Here is a 13,709-nt window from a genome sequence, read left to right as displayed (position 1 = left end):
TTACATCAGTCGTTCAATGTGATCTTTTAGCGCAGTTACGATGACTCCCCCCCCCCCTCCCTTTCAGTAAGGTTGCCAATGGTAATGTTCAATATTCATAAAACCATAAGCTTAGGTGTATGTGGGTGAGCAAAACCGAACAAACACGGGCTTTTTGTTATTGATCCTACGATGTCATAAAAATGCAAATTAAAGGCTTAGAAATATCACCACAAAAGTTCAATGGCCGCAATTTGGCCCGATAACACTTGGAATTTCGGTGGCTAGTTCGAACGATTTTCATACCAAAGTCGGCGGTCTTGATTTGGCCAGTCGTTAAGGCTCGGTTGACTCGCCATACAGACGTCACACTTAATAACATTTTCAAAAAAAAGAACACATTATTCATAACCCTGAACGATTTTACCAGCAAAACCCTTTGCTTGTGTATCTGACTTGTTTGTATCTGACATTTTATTTCTTGGTCTACCCCGGCTACAGTTGCACGCAAGAAACGGAAGAAAACAATTTCTTTCAAAGGGCCTCTGAAAAGTACACACATCGTTGGCATAGACAGCCTGGGCTACAGTCTGAGGAGCAACACGTGACATGGACCAGGAGAACTTAATGTAACAAAATAATAAATTTAATGAGCGAAGATAAATTCCAACTAAGTGCTCAGTCTCCTATACTCTGTCAACAAACTTTCATGTATCTGACCTCCAGAGGGCGCAGTAAACTCTGAGAACCCAACCCTCATCAACAGACATAATCTCCAAACTACACGTGTAAATATACCCAGATAGTAATTACTCTCTGATCTTGAAAATCATAAACATAGAAATATGATACCTCTGGTACTATACGACATACTCACTGATTAAAGTACAAAGGGTGTACTCTGTATACTCAACTAAGAACTTATCGACTCTATGAAATGAACAATTGAATAGCACTGTCCGTTCAAATCATTCAAACACAAAGTTCTCGATTTTACAGAAATTCTCTACAGTCCTTGCAGTAGCCGCGATCGATCGTTGTTCACTCCCAGCGACGTTCCCTCGACGTTTCCATACCATGAGGCAATGACGTCACACATTGAAGATTCCAGATCACACGTTGATGCATATCCTCACAAACGATGATCACTTTTCTCTGTCAACCCTATTAGATCACTACAAAGCAAAAAAACACAGTTCTCCTGCAATCGTTGGGTCTCTCTCAATTTGTAACAATGCAGCTCGCTATGCTCTTTCCAACAAACTGTTCTCACACAGAAAGTTCTGAATATAGAAACACACTTGACGGAGTCTCGCCATCTGCAGTTTTCTCAATGTTCTCAACCTTTGAAGAGGACGGGAAATGTTCAGTTCTCTTACCCGATTCTCTAAAAACTACGCTGGCAAAGGACACACAAGCTTGTGTATCTCATGGAATCAGCACTGTACAGCTCCGAAAATAAAGCACAATGTCAAGTTAATGTCGTATTGTTATTGGTGTTTCATCAGGGATTCCAAGGTTAGTAATTGATTTGACAGAAGTTCAATCTCTCAGGGCCACCCACTTATTTAACTTACGTTATATAACGCTTTATTATTGAATTTATGAAAAAGAATGACTGTCGACACATTGTTTATGCAAAAATGTCATTCGTTTAAAACTCAGCAGGCGTCTGAACTTGAGGCCCTGTGAGCTAAAAAATATTCAAATATTCTTTTGCTTATTTTACCATCATGTTATTTAACATAAACCTACAAAGATTGCCGATTTTTCCAGCTCTACAACCCCTATATAGTTTCCGCGCCTTATTTTCCTCTCTAACAAAGTATCCTATTGTGTTAATCTTCCTTCTGACATGGCGTAGATTTCAACACTACGCAGCAAGGAATCCTATCCACATTAAACCGTGTAACCGATCACATGAACCCCTGGTGTCCTCGTAGCCTTTATTACAATGTCATGATGCGTGCAAATACTATGATTCAGTAAATTTACATCTTCGCGTTCTCTGATATTATTGCCGATGAAAATAATTGTTATGATCAACACTATAAGCAAAAGATCATTAACTTTGATGAAGCCATTCCATAGAAAAAAACTGAGTTTTGGAAGTTCATTAAATATGAAAATTATAAATTATTCTAAATGAAATTGCAGTATGTCGTTTGGTTCCCTAATAGATTATAATGATCCTTATATGAACTGTACCAATATTCATCTAATCAAATGTGGTCACCGTCTATATATACATGTAGTTATACCGACGGCGTAATTAGATATGCAAATGACATTGCTATGCTAAATGTCTTTCACTGCTGCTATATGTTAGCATCATCTTAATATATATATATATATATATATATATATATATATATATATATATATATATATATATATATATATATATATATATACTCAGATCGTGAGTAATTACACGAAATGGCATCATCCCGTTGATAATCTATACACATTTCGATTAAATATTTTTACCATCCATGCTGTATAACGCCACTTAATTCAGATTCTGAAACGAATCAGATGAATCAGATACATGATAAACTTGACATTCATAATTTAACTGATGATTCTCGCCTTTTTGTCGTGTAATTTTTTTCAGGACTGTGGATAGAAGAGGAAGAACTTGTGTATCGTAAATAATCTGCGCTTTTCACCGTGAACAACTCATGTAAGTTTATATCTATTTTGGGGCAGAACAAGGGGATTCCGCCATAGAGGGCGTATTCTGTGTACATCCTGGTCGTACACTGCTACTGAAATCGTCACCTTAAATTTAGAAAATCCAAGCACTATCAAGAACCCATATGTTTGATCACGTGACTTTTTGCCAGTTACACTTAAGAATTTTTTATTCAAGTTTGGAAATGTTCCTGTTTTTCTTGTTTTCTTTGTATTGCATGTGTAACTTTCTACTTTGCACTTGTTTCTATTTTTCAAACAATGCAACGGTAAGTCAGGTTCACCCTCAAAGTGATATGGCATCAGATTCTAGGCAGTGGTGATGGCAGTAGTATTATTGTAGCGTATGTTTGAAAGGAAAAAGATCTGTGAGGGTCAAAGTAATTCTAATAAAGGGTGCAAAAGGTTACGAAGCTTATAGTAGTATTTTATTGCATTATAAGACCTCCGGCCCATATGCAAAGGATTACAAGTCAAAATTTACATATCAAACAGAAGTTAATAATTTAAAGTAAATTAATTAGATACAATTTGAAATTTCTCACACAGGATTGTTGACATTTAAATTACAAAGAAAATCTTTTCGGATTTGGCAAGCCTTTAAAAGAAAGATGCCCAATTTACGTATAGTTCTCTCATCACGAGAGCGTAATAACTGCTGAAACTTACAAAGGTTTGGATGAATGAAAATATCTTCAGGTATATAAATTGACCTAAACTCATGATACGCAGGGCATTCCAGCAGAAAATGAAATTCGTCTTCAACTTTACCAGAATTGCACACTTCGCAAAACCTTTCAGTTGAGATAATCCCATCATGTCTGCCCTTTTCTATATTTAAAGGAAGGCAAGAACATCGGAAACAAGCTACGAAGCTTATACTTCACTATAGATGGTTAAATAACTTTTTATATCGAAGAAACTGGTAAAAGGTGTTAAAATAATGCGACGTTGAAGTTACTGGTTTCAAACTTTATTACTAACGGGTAACTGTGGTCATGATGACCATGTATTCTGTACTTGAACTGGGTTGTTTTTTATATCATTTGCGCTGAACATAAAAACTCAACAACTTTTCATATTGTTAATTGATCGGATTCGAACTCACAGAGTACGGCAACGTAAGGCGGGAGCCGGACTAGATAGTCCAAATACAAGAGCTTAGTGCCAAGTAGCGGCAAATTTTATGTCGACAGCAAAAATTCCCCTCAAACCCGACTTCATTAGTCTGGGCGTATGGGCTCGCCACAATGTGTCCATATCGCGTTTTTTTATCTTGTTGACCGAAAACCAGGGCATTCTTAGTGGTGACATAAATTTTGCAGTGAGAACGTAGACATGTGGGTATGTTCAATGCTCGGTTTTTATCGATAAGTGTTCACTTTAATCACACAATCAGCGAATTTATGAATATATACCACTGTTAAATTACCAGTACCTGTACACGCAAGGCATATCTTATCTCAAAAAAGTAATGGCTCGCATCAGCTGGCTGTCCCCACGACATTTTTCTCTCCAAAGGCCCCATGAGGTAGTGCGCGCATCGAAATGGAAAGATTACAACTTTTGTTCAAACTTTGTGTAAGAGAACGAAGAAAATATGTTTTTATCGATAAATGTTCACTTTTGAGTCTTTGACATAGATGTATCTTGTGCTCTTTCCGGCCTCCATGGAGACACTATCAAATGTAGCACGTTTCTTGAGATAAATTTTTCTCTCTACCTATCAGCTCCTTCAGGAGGCTGAGGCTGTGTGCCGTGTGCAGACTCTGCACACGGCACACAGCCTCAGCCAACCTTATATTTTTTTCTATGTTCATCTTTCATTTATTCGGTTCTCATTGCTCGCTTTGTGCGGGCTGATATCAATTACTCACCTCTGTTACTTATCCATATTCAACTCTACGACCAGTGGTATATATTTCTTTGCCGGTTACATGGAACAAGCATGCTGGCCAATGGACGACGACACTAAGGCATCAGCGAATTGAACATGTCCTCGAGTTCAACCCTATGTCAGACTTATTACTCAGCCTCAATCTCTGGCACAATCCCGCTCGACTATAACGTCGAACGAGCAGCAGGCTGGCTACCAACCAAAGAAGCGGAGTATTGACTACTGGAATACCCAGGCTATACCGGCCATATGGAGGTGTTTCCCGAATTTCTGTCACATCCGGCCGCTCAACTCATCATTTCCAGCTCCCGCCAGCATTCCGTAAGCTTTAGTCAAATGCTGCGGAATCAACAGGACACCTGCACAATTTCGTCAATCAAGAGCCAGACGCAGCTGAGTCAACGAGGTAGACACTTAGGGGCGGTGGAAAATTAAAACACGCGCGAGTAAACGCAATTCCTGCGTTTAAATAGAGAGGAGGGAGTTTGGCTATATTTCGATTATCGTGCGAAAAAAATCGCACTGCATGTTTTTATATCGCAAAATCTCTGATAGCTACACATAGCCGCAAGAGTGATTTTACCGCAACCACGAAATATTATGTACGAGAGCGCAAAGACAAAGAAGGGTATAAAGTTAAAAGGCAGAAACTGTGTTAGAAAAGGAAAGAGTTGCAGGTGTGATAAGCTTAGTATTCGACAGATTAGAAAGATTCAGTGTGTTACTGCATTGTTACAAGTTGCAATTTCATAGTAACGTAAATACCGATTGTAGGTATGCTGATACAGAATGAAGCTTGGTTGGATTTTCGCAATTACAAACTTTCATTTAGGGGGAAGGGGTTAAGGCCAAACGCGATAAGTTGCAATAAAGTTGCGTTTACCGGGTGCATGTTTTAATTATCCACGGCCCCTTTCTTAAGTACAGTCTCGCCCAAGACTCAATCGACGACCTCATCCGTTCAGTCGCTGGCCTTGCTAATCTCGGCGATTTCAACAGGTTCGACAGTTCCCATCGACTACACCGTGTCACGCGACGCCAGTGTCCAGTAAAATTGATAAGAAGATCATATTGACTGACTGTACTAAGTTCCCGAATCCAATAATTCACTGTGACCTGCCCGTCCTGTGTCAGCGCCACCAACAAGGGGTCAGCAGCGCACTTTGACGTCACTTCCTGCTATGCATCATATCAAACTCGATCCTCAACCCTAGCCTCTCGCTTTCACAGCATGAAGTGAGCCGTTACGCCCCCGCATAACACTATGAAGTCCTTGCTACAGGTGTCGCTTGAAGCACAAAAAAGTACGTTTGCAAGCGTCTGCGACCCACCAGGAATGCTCGTACCAACGCCTCTGCAATAAGCCCGTGCTTGAATCTCATCTTGGAGCCTGCTTGGCTCTGCGCTTATTTTCGATGTCTACGTGATTAAAATTCACCGTACATACAACATTCCAGTCTGTAGACCCATCTCTGCTTTTGAATATCTTACCACGAACAGCACTATGGCAGCATAAGCATGCTATTTAGTTAGGATTATATTCTCTCCTCCGAAAGCACACCATTTACATAAGCACTTTCACTGACTTTTGTGGATTGTTCAGTTGCAAATCAGTGTAACTGGAGGAACATATTTTCTTTCAGAATACTTTCACTTTTCCATGCAACGGACTATAGACTTTTTCTTTTTATCATTTTAGCAGTATTTTTCTACTAATTTCTCTTAACTGCCTTGATATCTGTCCATCAGTTTCCTCGCATCGTGCCTTCCACGGTGACATGCTGATGGGAACTGACATTCCCGCTTCCATTGACTTTACACTTCCATCGTGGCAACACGCTTTTTAAAAGACGCTGCTTTGTGTGCACTGACATTTTCCCGGTTCGTTGCCTTAATCACCATACCTCCACCTGTCTGCTCCCCAGGCTAATACATTACCTCCATGATCCCCTGGGCCCCGGTCACCTACGTGCTATACCCCATGCATGTTTCATCGTTTGTTTCTATTCACCACCTGTTCGACTCCCCTTGGCTCGTGTCCTATCGCAACAATTCCCTAGGTTGGACTCACCTCTCTATACCCCTCGGATGATTCACTGTCTGTACACCCGTCCGCCTGACTGATGTCCCTACGCACGTATCATATAACTGAGATACCCTGAATTTTCGACCCATGCATGTTTCATCAATTCTCCACTTGTCCGACTCCCCCAGACCTGTATCATATCGCAATGATTCCCTTGGTTCGAGTCGCCTGTTAGACGTGGTTCATGGCTGTGATTTGTGAATGTTTGAGTCGGGTGAACACGATGATTTGTCTCCTGTTTTCATGTGAAACGCGCCAGTGGGGTGAACGCAATGAGTGGGGTGGACGCTATACAGTCATAATACAGGGGAGTTTCTCCCGGAATCATCCGGCAGAAACTGACTCACTACTGCGCAGACTCAAAGGTAACGCGTTTAATCGCGAAGAAAACCTCTGGCCTGGGCTGCCTATTCCAAATAGGTTTGGATGAAATAGGAGATATACAAGATAAACTATTAAAAAATGATATTATTTCTGAAAATTCATCGACTTAAACAAAGTCTAGTCGCCTGTGTATACCCGTGCGTATTTCCTTGTCCATGATGTCTCTACCAGCCAGCAAGGCTGCCACCTTCCCAATGTCGGACCATCTCATTCATTGTTTGGGTTGATGGTCAAGCAACTGCTACCAACCTTTTTACGTACATCAAAAGTTACCTTGCGTCGTGCCTTTCAACTGATGGCAACATGCTGATTGCAGGACTTTGCATGAACCAGCTTAAACCGTTTACCGTGGCCTTGGACGTGCAAGCATTGCCAATGTGCTGTTGCAGGGACTTTGCTTCACCTGAACTGTTAACACTGATTTTCGGTTAGCTTTACAGTTCATCGCTTTTGTTGTCTATTTGCTTGCGTTTTTTACGCTTATACTCCATAACACTTATCATATCTGTTCTGTTCTCCACCTGTTCGACTTCCCAGGCTCGTATAATATCACAATCACGCATGTTTCATTGTTTGTTCTGTTCACCGCCTGTCTGACTCTCTTTCAGGCTCGTATGACCCTAGTCCCCTGGGCCCAAATCTCATATTATACCCCACTCATGCTTCGTCATATGTTCTGTCCTACCTGTCTGACCCCTGAATTCTCGTATCATGTCACCATAATCCCCGGGGCTCTAGTTACCTGTCTATACGAATGTGTTTTTTCGTCTGCTCCGTTCTCCATCTGTCTGGCTCCCCTAGTCTCGGTATCGTGATATCCCAATCATCCCCTGGGCTTCGAGTCTTGCATGTTACGTTGTTTTTTTTTTTCCGTTCTCCACCTGTCTGACTCCTCCAGCACTGGGCCATGTGCTTGATATACGTTCAGTATATTTACGTATATTGACATGTATGGAATAAAAAAATTAGCGGTATTCGTAACGTATATCTTTGTATATGGAAATACGCAGACCAAGCGTATGCGTAATGCTGATATATTTGCAGACTAAGTGTTTATAGTATACGTAATGTACACTTTCAGATTTTTATTTTTTTCTCAGTTATAGAAGTCCCAAACCCCAATAAAGTATATATTTTCTGAAAGCCCTGATATTGGGAAATCCGACCGTGCACAGTACACAGTCATTATTTGCATAATAGTCACGTGACAAGCGTTTTGCTGAACCTTCCAAAAATCGGGTTTTCCTCCCTTTAGCGAACACACTGCACAATTTCCGGTTGAAATTTATGCATTGACAAGTCTTAGCAATACCCTTCAAATACGTTTCTACAATATTTTCTCCGAGTCTCCGTTCTAATTTTATGGCGCGACAATTATGATTCCTTGGAAAGCACCTTAGTCTAACACAATTAATTTTCTTCATGTCTACTTTTTCTATCTCTAGTACGTATTCTAACTATTTCACTCTATTTGTTATGTAAATTTATTGTCCGGGCCAAGCACTAGGTTAGTTCTTGAAGAACTACTTTCTTGGTCCTCACCAGATTTTCTGTTTATGTAATCTTATTATTATTATTATTTTTCATGGTTCTGATACTAGTATTGCATTGTTATCATTTTTGCATTACTTTCTTTTTCTCATGATAATTGTATTTGTATTTTTGCATCATTTGTACTTCTGGTGAAATAAATAAATAAATAACCTTTAATAGTGCATAACGAAAAAATTAAGGCATATAAAGGAAATCCCAGACACGGATTTAATGGGTATTACAAATGCTTGTCGATGGACAATTTCAACCGGAAATCGTGCAGCGTGTTTTGCTAAAGGGAGGAAAAACCGAATTTTGGAAGGTTCAGCAAAACCCCTTTAAGTTGTTAGTGACAACTATGCAAATAATGACTGTGCACTGTGCACGGTCGCATTTCCCAATATCTCGGCTTTCCGAAAATATATACTTAATTGGGCTTGCTGACTTCTATAACTGAGAAAAAAATAAAAATCTGAAAGTGTCTAAAAGGTATCTAGCTACCCTAAATTATTTGGCAAATGTACAAAATCAGCGAATGTGTATTAGTGTTGTATATCGAGCATTTTCCTCAGTGCAGGCTCGTATTATGTCACCTGGATCTACAAGGCCTGAGTCCCTTTTCATACTCCATACTGCTTCCTTGTCTGTCCTGTTCCCATCTGTCTGACCCCCGGGCTCGTATCATGTTACCATGATCCCCTAAGCTCGAGTCACCTGTCTATACCTGTGCATTTTTCGTCTGTTTCTATATATTTTATTTATTTTATTGATTTTGGTTTGTAGCATAGTTTTGACAAGGTTTTGATTTTTTTGCATGTACATGAAGTTTTTTTCATTTTTCCTTTCATTTTGCAATAAACTATGTTAGTTTTTGTTCAAACTTTATGTAAGGAGACTTGCTGTGAGAACGTAAAAAAACATGTTTTTATCAATAAGTGTTCACTTTAATAACACAGTAAGCGAATTCGTAGATATAAATCTGTTAAATTGCCAGTCTGTCTACACGCAAGGCATATCTTATCTCGAAAACTAATGGCTCGCATCAGCTGGCTGTCCCCATGACCTATTTCGCACCAACGATCCCTTAAGGCAGTACGCGCCTAAAAGTGGAAAGATTTCAACTTTTGTTCAAAGTTTATGTAAGGAAACTTGCAGTGAGAAAATAGAAACTGTTTTTTATCGATAAGGGTTCACTTAATAATCAGCGAGTTCATAAATATAATCCTGTTAAATTGCCAGTCCCTGGACACGCAAAGGAATGTCTTATTTCGAAAACTAGCGGCTCACATCACCTGGATGTCACCACGACCTTTCCCGCACCAACGACCCCTCAAGGTATTGCTCGCCTCGAAATGGAAAGATCTTAATTTTTGTTCAAGCTTTATGTGAGGAAACTTGCAGTGAGAACGTACAAAAGGCGTTTTTATCGATTAGTGTTCACTTTAATTACAAAATAGCCGAAACTACAAAATAGCTGAATATTGCCAGTCTCTGTACACGCAAGGCATATCTTATCTCGAAAATTGGTGACTCACGTTTCCTGTACACTCAAAGGAATATCTTATCTAGAAAGCTAATGGTTCGCATCACCTGGCTGTCCCTACGATCTTTCCCGCACCAGTACTACCCCTTAAGGCTGTACGTGCCTCGAAATGGAAAACCCTAAACTTTTGTTCGCTATATAAACCGTCGACCACTAATGCCGCTTTAGCAAACCATGAGGGTATCAGTCACCGTTCTATATCTTTGCTTGGCAGCGGCGTTTGCCAATGCTGCAAAAAATCTGGTTTTGATCGAGGTGGACTCGCCGACGATAACCTAGCCATCTGGAATGAAGTTGTCAATCTTGCAGTGAGTATCCTCCTGATATTGTTATTTAGCAAGGTTTTCGTCGACTTCATTTGTAATTCACTGAGGTTTCATCCTATACGTATAGGTGCACCATCAACTCGCTGTACCCATAATTCAAAGGGCGAGAGACGTATCGTCAGTACTGCGCCTTCTCTGCTCAATATAACGCATTCTCGCAGGTGGTAACGTCAGACGTTGAGTCCACCATCCTTTGATTGCAAACCGCCACTTATACCATCGGACCATGACACGGAGCTCGGTACATTGTATACCTTGTTCGCCTATTGGACTGCCGTCTGGTGAAACAAAGCTACTCATGCTACATCAGTTTCAATTGGGAGACAAGTTAGATGTTCTAGTCACTGTGGCTAGTTAATGAGCTCAGGCGCAAAAGTTGCCGGTTAAAATTGATTTTCTGCACTTCAAAAAGTCATAACGTGTAGAAAATTTGCTTCGTTTATTCGGATCCCTGGGAAATCTTCATCTGAGAGTCAAAATCATGTAAAAGTACGTGGCAGATACCAAAAGCCGGCTCACACGAGATACGCTGCGCGCAACATTATAACGACCACGGGAATATTGCTGATCAATAGCTGTTTAGGGCTACCTGAAGCGTTTGTGTGAAATGTATAACAGGATAACTCGCGCCTTACCCTAACCGAATTATCCGTTGGACTATCACAGGCTAATGTTCACCACAGAATTATGAGCCGGCGCACATAACACATGTACATGTGTATTTAGCTCCACAGGTACATTTTCACTTACGCCGTCGTTTTTATGCATGTGTTCTTTCAATCTGATTAAAATCAGATGTAGAGTACGGTGACGTCTTCTTATGGGTACGCGGTATTCTCTCCCTGTCGCCGTAGTGAGAGGCGACAGCGAGAGAATTCTGCGTACGCGTAAGTAGACGTCGCCGTACTCTACATCTGATTTTAATCAGATTGATGTTCTTTGTAATTTTTGTAGAACTTTTATTTATTTTTGAAGTGTTTTAAATGGACGAAGTCTGCCCACAACGCTTGAATTTTCGTAAAAATAAAATATAAAATGAATGATGAATTGACATCGTTTACTTCCGTTTCAAAATCAAACAACAGCAAATCTCATGAGTTTTGAAATATTTAGTCTAATTCAATCTTCATTCGTGGTGCTCCAGACACTTATTGCACAAAGTACAATGTTCGTTCATTTTCATGTACACTTAATTCCCAATGAAAGAAAATTATGCGTATCTTACTTCAATCTCTCTTGAAAATAGCAAAAATTAGTCCAACAATGCATTTCCATGACCTAACTTAAATGAATTTCAAAAACTCTGATCTCCCACTATTTTTCCACGCTTATGCTAATGAGAATGCAGAGTTTTCATTGGGTCGTATAGTTGCTGAAGTATACTCAGTGAATTGGGCGCATTGTTTGGGCAATACATAATTTCAAGCTAGTAGCCTAAATTATCATAAACTATAGCTTTGTAACGTCGTAAGATCAAATCTTTAAAAATTATTGATGAGATAAAAAAGAGAAAATACAGATTTTTTGGTATTTTGTCAATATGAGTGTACATAGGTACCTTAAAGAGCAGTATAGCCGTGGACATTTTATAACGATGCTCCGAGAGTTCGATTATAACAACTAGTCTAGTAGACTAGTTGTTACCTTTAAAAAACACTTTATGGCACTTCCGTTTCTACCATATTTCAGTATGATAATTTTGTTTGACTCCATCCTCAGGGAGGCAGAGGTGTAGCCAAAATCGGCGTAGTCACCACGGCATCCGACGATCCATGGGGCCGTTACTTGTACTATGACAACATGTTTGTGAACGAGTATGGTGCCGCCAGCACCTATTACGTACCGATTACTGTGAACACGTAAGTATGAAAATCTGCTTGGCGCCCGGACAGCTTTGGGTCTAACCAAACTTCTGCTGTAAATATGCCCATTCTACCGTGCATTAACAGACAAATAGAAGTCTTCCCTCTATGGTAATGCTGTTTTCAGTTCAACCTACTAGCATGGAAACGTGGTAGTAAATCCTTTCGAATAACTATGACTCAAAATATTTTTGAACCCCTTTGAACTTCGTTTATAATTGCTTATCCTCTGGTAGCCATCATGTTTGATTGCCACCGCTGTCACGAAATTGACATAAGCTTACTTTTGACATAAATATCAATGCTTCTGTATCGTCGATAATCTTTTTTGTCTCAATGCAAAGGACAATAATAGCTATTTGCTGTGAAGGGCGGTCAGAAGCTAGCAATTACCAAAATGCTTATTTTCGCCTTGACTTTAACCATAACCGCAACCTTGGTTGATAAGGTTTTCCGTCAAAAACGTTTTGTGATTACTATCTACAATGATTATATATACCCAGTTGGTTCATATTTAATGGATGAATGCACCAGCTAAAGGCGAGCGTTATAGGTCTCGCATCCTTTCTATAATATGCAAATTTCCATCATCACAGGACAGATAAAAACAGCGACCCGGATGTAGTCGATAGCATCCAACAACAGACGGGTTTTTTCTTCGGAGACGGTGAGCAGACACGTATTATAGAAAGGTACTTGTCTGATTTTAGTTAATACTTCAAGAAGTCTGTATTCTGTCGTCATTCGACATTAAGCTTGATGCTCTACATTGTAAATGTAATATATAAAGCTATATTGTATTGTTGTCGGTAGCTCTGACAAGAGTCAACTTATTGTACTTGGGCCTCAGCCCAAGTACATTTGTTTTCATTCCGTGGGAAAAACTCTGTAAGGTAAACCATTCCTGGCTGAGACCAGGGAGGCAAAATGTCTTGGCTTCATCTTTCTTGGCATAATAAATGGCGTAATGATGTTAACTGAATGGAAGTGCTGCTCTCAGCCAGTCTTGAATAAGTGAGATGTGAATATTATGCTTCTCTATCTGAGTTTTTGCCACAAAATCTTCTGAATATAATCAAAATGTGCATCGAAATGCAACAATTAATGCACCCTCCGTTTCCTAGGCGATGGCACGACCCTTGCTACACCCACTGGACGAGCCAAAGTGGGAGGGGTAATTTCAGTTTGGTCGAACAAGAGGGCTCGAGACCAGAATTTAACATTTAAACTTGAAACATGTTTAATCGCTGACAAGATGTGGACTAGTGTTAATCGAAGTAAAATTGTGAAAAGGAAAGGTTTTATATCCCGGACACAATGAAAAACATTACGACTGGAAACTGTACCCCCAGTTGAGAATAGTAATGCCCACAGCGATGGAGAACACTTATCCTTGAGCTGA

At 39.9% G+C, this 13,709-nt stretch overlaps 1 long non-coding RNA gene across 1 annotated transcript; it reads left to right on the top strand.

The window, feature by feature from the left end:
- The first annotated feature begins 10,373 nt into the window (after window positions 1-10,373).
- Window positions 10,374-12,993, top strand: LOC139139607 (uncharacterized). Its single transcript, XR_011553835.1, has 3 exons — window positions 10,374-10,427; window positions 12,165-12,304; window positions 12,904-12,993. It is a non-coding gene; the product is annotated as an uncharacterized lncRNA (long non-coding RNA).
- Window positions 12,994-13,709: the final 716 nt, after the last annotated feature.

Source organism: Ptychodera flava, chromosome 9 (assembly GCF_041260155.1).
Source record: "Ptychodera flava strain L36383 chromosome 9, AS_Pfla_20210202, whole genome shotgun sequence".
Classification (NCBI taxonomy): Eukaryota; Metazoa; Hemichordata; class Enteropneusta; family Ptychoderidae; genus Ptychodera; species Ptychodera flava.
Note: the sequence above shows the minus strand (reverse complement) of the source record. Positions and strands in the feature narration are given on the sequence as shown.